Source organism: Castor canadensis, chromosome 13 (assembly GCF_047511655.1).
Source record: "Castor canadensis chromosome 13, mCasCan1.hap1v2, whole genome shotgun sequence".
NCBI classification, from domain to species: Eukaryota; Metazoa; Chordata; class Mammalia; order Rodentia; family Castoridae; genus Castor; species Castor canadensis.
The window spans coordinates 45887095-45896040 of NC_133398.1; the positions used below are offsets into that span (position 1 = coordinate 45887095).

An 8946-nucleotide genomic window follows, 5' to 3' on the forward strand; every position below is an offset into this window, starting at 1 on the left:
TTATTATTTCTATCCTATGTGTCTTTCTGGATGGAAATCTGTCAGTTCTGCCTTCTGGGTTCTAAAGATATCTCACATGCTAATGGGTGAGGAAGCCAAAGCTGCTTTATCATACTATGTGGTTATAAGTATTCGTAGAAATCAAGTTGTATCAGTGCTCTGTGATGTGTAACTATCTCCAAAATGAGTAGCTTGCAAAGTACTATCCATGCCCTCCCAGTTACTGTGGATAGGACACAGACAGGGTGTAGTGAGGAATATCTTCATTTTGTGGTATCTGTCCTATAGTGGAATATTTGAAGGCTGAGGATTGGAGTCATCTGAAGACTTACTTCCTCACACATCTAGCAGTTGAGGCTGACTGTTGTTTGGGAGCCTAGCTGGGTTGATCCTGTAGATTTGATTTCTTAACGAGAGGTCAAGATTCCAAAGGCAAATGTACCAAAAGAGATTGACTTTTTATAAACTATGCAAGCCATACAAGATCACTTCTGCACATTTAATGCAGAAGTTAATGCAGTTGAGGTGTGCTCAAGTTCACAGAGCCCTCTGTACAAAGGCATGTTAACAGCACACTGTAAGAGCAGCATGTGGGACTGGGTGTGTATAAGTTGCTGTGGTCTTCCAAGAATGTAATCTGCTTCTCAAATGCAGTTGAGAAAAGTTTGGACTAGCTAGTACTTTAAGAGTAGTGTTTGTGCTTTCTAGTTGTAATTTACGAACTAATGGAAATTGCTCAGTTGTAAAAGTCTATCATATCTATGTAGCACTTTGTAATATTTCAGTTGCTTTTATATTTAATATTTATTTTAAGTATCATTCAAAGTTGTGTAAGTCAGGTATTCTCCCCCTCCCATGGCATTCAGATGGATATCCTAAAATTACCTGGGCATTTAATGACAGACTTTAATTAATGGGAATGGGATTCTATATATTGCAGTTAGATTGGGATTAAGTGTTTAATTATGCTTTTAAAATTTTTATATCCTATTTTTGACTGCTAAGAATACTAAGAATATATTAAAATCTTTATATATGATTCTTGATTTGTCAGTTCTTATAATTTAGATATTTATCAATATAGATATTTGGAGACTATATTGCTAAGAATATATAAATTTAAAGTTTTTATATCAATCCAATAAACTTTTTCTTATTTTTAACCTGTTGTACCCCATGTCACTTAACAGCAACTTTACACTTTTGGTAGAACCAGGTAAAGCACTTTAGCCATCACTCCTCACATTCAATCCTTTACTACATCCCTTCTGCCACTGTAAGAAACAACTAACATCATCACTTTATATAGCAGAAAGGCTTATTTTCACTCACAGTGTTGAAGTTTCAGTTCATGACTGATTGGCCCCATTGCGTTGAGCCTGTGGCATAGGCGAGGAAACCCAGGCACTTCATGGCAGGGATGTGAAAGAGAGAGAGGAAGAGACAAGGGTGCCACAATTGCCTGGATGGGCATGCTCCCAGTGGCCTAAGCCCTGCTTTAGACCCACTCCTAAAAGTTCTGTGACCTCCAGTAGCACCATAGGGTAGGGACCAAGTCTTTAGTCACAGGCCTCTGGGAGATATTCCAGTTCCAAACTACAGCAGTTAGTCTCGTCATTCTTCCACCTGCTACCCATTCAGCTACGTCCCCTGCTATCCTCATTTTGTTCAGTGAAGATATGTTTGGTCCTGCCCTCACAAGACCATTAAAAGACTATCAGCCACATGTTCTGCCCTGAGCCAGATGGTGCTATGCCTTTGCTAAGCCTCCATGGGTGGGTGCACCCTCTCCTCTGGATAATGCTCTGGCTTTTACTTCTTCCTGTAATACTCTTTCGCCAGATATCCACATGACTTATTCAGTTCAAATGACATCTTTTCAGTGATGTCTTTCTTCACTAGTGTATTTAAAATGTAAACTCCTAAATGTGATTCTTCGTGTTCTCTCTCCTTGCTTAGGTGTTCTTCAAATTGCTCATAAGCATCCAATAGCCAATATAACTTGTTATTTTGGTTATTGTCTTTTTCCAATAGAATGTATCATCATTAAGACAACTTGTTTTATATAGTACTGTGTGAACATTAGTTGGTATATAGTAAGTGCATTTGTATTGAATGTATGAGTAAATAAAATAACCATTTTTAACCACTAAAAATGCTTTTTGTCTTAGAGACTGGCCTAGTTTGTCATCATATTGTATTTGTGTAGTTTTTGCATTCCCTGTTTTTAATCTTTCTGTGTTGACGTGGTTTAAGGATGCTCATTTTAAAGCATATTCTGAATTTTCTGTTGCTGATAATATCCAATCTAAGAATCTCTGTTTTTTAATCACTGGGTTTAATTCATTTTTATTTACTGTAGTCATTGATATGTTTGTATTTCTAGTATTTCATTTTGTGTATGTTATTAATTTTATGTTTATGCTATTTATTTTATTTCATCATTCTTGCTTTTTATAATTTTATTACTGTTATTTAGATTATTTTTCCTTTGTTTTCTTTTCGTTTTAGTGTTATGCATTGTATTTGTTTTTGTCTGGTAATCTCTCAGTTTAGTCTTTCAATCTCCAGCTTGCCTTTACATTTTCTTTTTTTAAATATGGAACACTTTACAAATTTGCATGTCATCCTTGTGCGGGAGCATGCTAATCTTCTCCGTATCATTCCAATTTTAGTATATGTGCAACTGAAGTGAGCACCTTTTCATTTTCTTAATAGTGTTGTTTGAATGCAGTTTATAATTTTTAAATTTTAATATCATCATTTTTGTATTCTGTGTAAGAAGTCTTTATTCTGTCATCCTTTTACCAATGCTACACAGTCTCCATGATTTAGCCTCCTAGTAAGTCTTAAAAATAGGCAGTATATTTATGCTTATTTTCCAAGATCATTTTACCTAATCTAAATCCTTATCATTTTAGGATTTTCCTTATTGTTTTAGGATAAATTTTAGGATTTTCTGGCAAATTCCTACAAAAATATATGCTGTGATTTTGACTGGAAATGAGTCCATGATCAATTTAGGGATATTGGCCAAACATATTTGGGGATTGCTATGAAAGTATTTTGATGATTATTAACATTTAGATCAGTGAACTTTTTTTTTAAATAGACCTTGAGCTTGTAGACATTGAACTTGTTTTGTAACCCAAGCTGGCCTCAGACTCATGATCCTTCTCCCTTAGCCTCCTAAGTGTTGGGATTATAGGTATGTAGCACTGTGTCCAGCTTTAAAATTGGTATACTTTGAGTACAGAAGATTACCTTCTGTAGTATGTGTGCTGGGTCATCAAATCAGGCTTATGGAAAAAATGAACTCTCCTGAGGAAGAGGGAATTGTATCAGCAGGCAACCTTCAGACTCTGGCTATAATATCAACTGTTCCCTGGGTCTCCAGCCTGTTAGTACATTCAGCAGATTATGGATTTTCCAGTCTCTACAATCACACCCACCAAAGTCTTAAAAATCTCTCTCTCTCTTCCTTCCCTCCATCCTTGACTAAATCATTGGGTGATAATATAGATAATGTGACTTCTCAACTACATTTGAGGAGCAGATTATTTTTTAAATAAAACCAACATAAATCCATTCCCAAATACTCTTTTTCTATAATGCTGGATCCAAAATATTTGCTAATATTTTGTTGATAATTTCTATGTCTACGTTAATGAGGAATGTTGGTCTCTAATTTTCTATCCATTTAATATTCTCTTTTCGTTTTGGGATGAGTTTTATATTGATCTCAAAAAATGAGATGGGAAGTGTTCCTTCCTGTTCTATTATCTAGAAGGGATTGGATATATTAAGTGTTCTTTAAGTATTTGATAGTACTCATCAGAAGAGTCATCTAAACATGGAGGTTCTTTGTTTTAAGCTTTTGTTTTTTTCTTTTGTAAAGCATATTGCTTATAACATCTCTTTGGATTTTTTGTTGTTCTTATATAAATTTTGGTAAATTGCATTGTTCAATGCAATGTTTCCATTGCATAAAAGTTTTTCCATGTGTTGACATTAAGTTCATAAAATTCCCACATTTTCCTTTTAATTACTGTAAGAACTGTGTTTACACATCTCATTCATTCCTTATATTAATCACTTGTGATTTCTTCATTTTTACTTATCAGTCATTTTGGAGGGCTTGTTTTACATATTTTTTCCTCAGAGAATTAACTTATGTGATTCTGCTAGTATCTAATATCATGATTATTCTCTGCTTTCCATTTTCTTTGTGTCAAAACTGAACTTTTATTTTTTTGCTTCTTGGAATTATAAACTTGGAAGATCAATTGTAAGTGTTTCTTTTAAAAAATATAAGCCTTAGGTTTTCCTCTAAATATTTTCACAATTTTAGTACATTTCAAATTATTAAATCCATGTGGATTTAATTGCTATTTTGCTTAATAATTTCTTTGACATATTGATTTTTAAAAAGGTATTACTTAATTTCTAGATACTTAGGGATTTTCTGACTATTTTTTCATTTGTAATTTAATTCATATAGTTAGAAAATATATTCTGGATGATGTTAGTTCTGTGAAAACTTTCAGAGACTTGTTATATGTCCATTATATAATTTTTGTGATTGTTCTTGGTTTTCATGGCAAATATATATATATCCTATAATTCTTGATTGTAATGTTTTATTAATCTTAATTAGCTCTGGTTGGTTGAAAGTGTTTAGATCTTTCATATTCCTCTGATTTTTTCTATTTGTTTTATCAATTACTGAGGGAAGGCTATCAAATCTGTAACTATGACTGAGTCTCTGTTTCTCCCTTTACTTTTTCTAGTGTGATTTTTCTTTTAGTGTTTTATTTGCTTTTGTATAGTATGATTGCTGTGTGAAATTAACTTCTGAAGTTAATTTAATTCCTATCACCACCCAACTGTTAACCAATGCCATATAATCTACGTTCTTTTATGAAATTACTCCATGGCAAGCTACCAGTTATTTTCTATTAGCTCATTTAGGCAAAGTGCTTTCATAATACAAAAATTGTGTGATGGAAGGTTTACTTCATGCTCATGTCACAGTCTGATGTAGGTTGCCAAGACACATACATGTTACCTACACATTGTTTGGAACATCTGTGCTTTCTTTGAGTGATGCCACCATTTCTTATGATCCCATAATTGTCACTGGATCCTCTGAATCTGGCTAACAAAGGGGTAAGAGTGAGTAATACCATATACATGTCTTCTGAGGTTGGACTTGGAAAAGGTGTAACTTTATTCAGGTACCCAGCTTCTTCTAACTGAATAAGAATGCTGGGAAATCTAGCCTAGCTATGTTTCTAGGAGGAGAAGGAAATACATTTTGTAAGAATAAAATTTAGCTCAGTTGGTTGCATAATGTTTTGAATTCATGTTCACATAAAATGCCCTATTTTCCATTACCTTGACAACATTGATTATTCTTGCCTCTGTCTTTTCATGGCTTTTACTTTGAGCCTTGCATAAAATATTTGCCATAGTCCTTCTTGCATTAGAGAAAGTTAACTTCTCTTTCTCTCTAGATGGTGAGTACCTTGAATAAGGGAATTATGTGTTATTGATCTTTGGATCCCTACGAATGCCTAGCACAGGATTTCATATTTGGTTCAGAGGCTATCAATACTTGTTTGTTGTACTAAATTGAGAGAGGAATGTAATTCAAAGCTGTCATGAAATTTCCAGACTTCTTTCTTGATCTCCCCATTTTATCATTCTGGAAACTGAGGACCAGAGAAATTGCACACCATATTTAGGCTTATATAGCTCATTAAATATTTGAATTGGGACTAGACCACAGGTATTCTGGTTTAGCTTTTTTGTTAATCATTTCGACCATGATTATTGCTTTTTAATAGAGGTAAAACAGTGAAAATAACATGTTTAAAACAGTTAAAATATTGACGACACCTCTGTCAGAAATGATGACAGCCTTTTTAGGTTAATATTCATTAATGCCAACTCTGTGTCTCCAAGGTATACTTATCTATAGGTTTTTGAAGATCATTTTCATATACTGAAAAATAGAAAAGACAAATGCTGCAAAGTGGCAGAATGATGTCTTTTTGGAAGCAAGCATAAATTGTGTATATCAGACACAAACTGATTCTTAATATTTACAGTTGAGAAAAACAAATTATGATGAATTATTAACTCATTTCCTTATCTGGTAATTAGAACAGAGGCTTATGTCTTTTGCAAGGCAATGTATAATGCTGAAATAGTGCTGCCACTTCACATTCACTTGATATTATGGTTAATTTTATGCATCAACATGACTGAGCCAGGGGATCCCCAGATATTTGGTTAAACATCATCAGACTATGTGTTAGGGGGTTGTTTCTGGGTAAGACTTACGTTTGAATGGCTGACTGGGTAAAGCAAATTCTTCTAACGTGGTGAGCCCCATCTAACCAGCTGAAATCCTGAACAGAAAAAATAATGCCTACTCTCCCAGAAGGAAGAGGAACTCTTCCTTTCTTACTGCCTTGAGTATAGATGTTGATCTTTTTTTCTTGTCTTTGAACTTAAACTGTAATATCAGTTCTCTTGGTTCTTAACTCTCTGTACTTAGCCAAGAACTACATCATGTGCTGTCTTGGATCTCCAGTTTGCTGACTTAAGTAAGCTCTTGGGACTTCACAGCCTCCAAAATCTTATGAGTAAATTCCTTATTATATAAATATATATACATGCATGTGTTAAAAATACATAACAGTTTAAAAATATTAAAGATTTTGCTGGAGACACCTCTGTTAGGAACTATTACAGCATTTTTAGGTTACTATTCATTAATACCAATGTGTGTCCTCAAAGTATGTTTAACACACATATACCACACAGTGGAGTTTGTTCCTCTGGGTAACCCTGACTAATATATGTGACACTGTGTTCTAAAACATTTCATCCATCAAATGGTGACATAAGATAGGTAAAATATCTAGGTTTGCCTAGATAACACTGAGTTAACTGAACCTCTTTTAGACAAGTGCATGAGGAGAAATTATGATTGGGGTACTTCCAAAAAGAGAAACGAACACTTAAAAATTCTAAATAAAGTATAATTACTAAGTAATTCCTCTTGATTAATACATCTATTCTCATGATGAGCTAGGATTCTGTGATAATGTTAGAAGAATGACACTTAGTCAAAAGTTCAAGTGATATGCCATAAGTATAAGCCATACAATCCGGATCTCTTCAATTAAGAATGTTTAGCAGTGGGTAGGAGGTTATTTTTCTCCACAGAAATAGAATAAATTCTCTCCAAATCATAAAACTGATTGTTTTCTTAAAAGCCTGTCCAAAATAGAAAACTTATCTATGAGGCCCTAATAGCTAATATTTTATCCCTCCGTTTATTGTATTCAGGAAGCTATTGCTAAATAACTTCTCTATAAGATTTCTGGATTGTTTTTGTGTATTAAGCCAAGGAGTTAAGCCATTATTCATGGACAAAAAATCCCTTCCGACCACTGGGAGAAAATTAGTTTTTAAGGTGAGTTTGAGTATAGTTTTTTCCAACACCAAATGACTATGACTTGGATTAGCACTGACATTATATTTTTTAGCATAGACAGATCTTGTCTTAGTGGATAATCTATTGATTAGTGCCCTGAAGATATTGTTGAAATTTTCTTCAAAGACCTGTTCAGCCTTGGGCTTATTGTGTCATGTTACAGAGAAAGTGGAGACATAGGGAGCTGTTTTGAAGGTTAAGGCTCATCTGATTTTGATTCCTTCCTACCTTTGACAGACAACAGAATACTAATATAAAAGAGCTCTCAGTCCCTTCACTCTTGCTTGGGAATATATATTTTAGGAAATTTTCTTCTGTAAAATATGTAATTCCCATGTTACTATCTACATTCTGAGACTCACATTCTGTCTATTTTCTCTAAGTTTCTTAAGACTCAAACACACTGCAATTTCTCTTGTTGGTTTTCTTGGGAATCTCATTTATGCCAAACAATGCATATATAAATGTATAATTTTATTATATACATTTAGTCATATAACCACAAAACTGCCAAAAATGAAGTATTAAATCCAACAAACACTTACTGATCAGCTAATACATGGATAAATGTCAGGAAACATCCTCTTCTTAGGAATACCAAAGAATAGGACTTATTTCTTGATTTCAAAAAGATGTCATTGTATTGGTAACATGTTTAAATAATTCTGGAGTAGTTTGGTTAGAATAACCATTTGCAGATAAGGATTACAAAATCTGGAAACAATGAATATATATTCATGTGTATAATGACATCATCTATACTCACCAAACAATCTGAAGGCAGCAGATATGACCAGAAACAGGCAAACATTACAGAGGATGGTACTTTGGAAGATGAAGAATAATGGGTAAGATGTGTTATTTTGAAGCTCATTGCCTGAAGTTATTCCCAAAGTAAGAAGTTAGAAAGCCACTGTCTTGCTGGCCTGAGCTGGTAGAGAATAGAGTCTGGGGCTGGAAAAATAGCCATAATATTAAGGAGAAATTCTGGAAGGAAGATACTCAGAGCAGTTCAGTTCCCAGATCTGCATATAAAATCCACTTAAATCCTTAACTATGTGCTAAACTGGCTTGCATGCTTAGGGGGGAATTCTACAGGGCCCAGCAAAATATTCAGCATCTGGTAGTTGGAAGATACATGCGGGATGTCAGGTGATAGCCTCTCAAGGAGACCAAGTTCGGAGTTTGAATTCAGCCAAATTATCTGGTTCTGAAAGAAGAAAAATCACTCATCACACTATATAGCAGTATCTAGTTTCTATAACTATTACTCATAATAGTCAGTATATAAAAATAAAATTGAAGAAACAAATAATGTTGCCCATATTCAAGAAAAAGGCAGCTAATATGAATTGAGTTTGCAATTAATAGATCTTTAAAACAGCAATTATAAGTATTTTAGGACACTAAGTAAAATATATGTATAATGAATAAAA

The 8946-nt window shown here is 33.8% G+C and overlaps 1 non-coding gene across 1 annotated transcript; it reads right to left on the reverse strand.

The window, feature by feature from the left end:
- Nucleotides 1-2593: 2593 nt before the first annotated feature.
- LOC141415908 (U6 spliceosomal RNA) lies at nucleotides 2594-2699 on the reverse strand. The gene has a single exon (XR_012440859.1). It is a non-coding gene; the product is annotated as a U6 spliceosomal RNA (small nuclear RNA).
- Between the last annotated feature and the right edge of the window lie 6247 nt (nucleotides 2700-8946).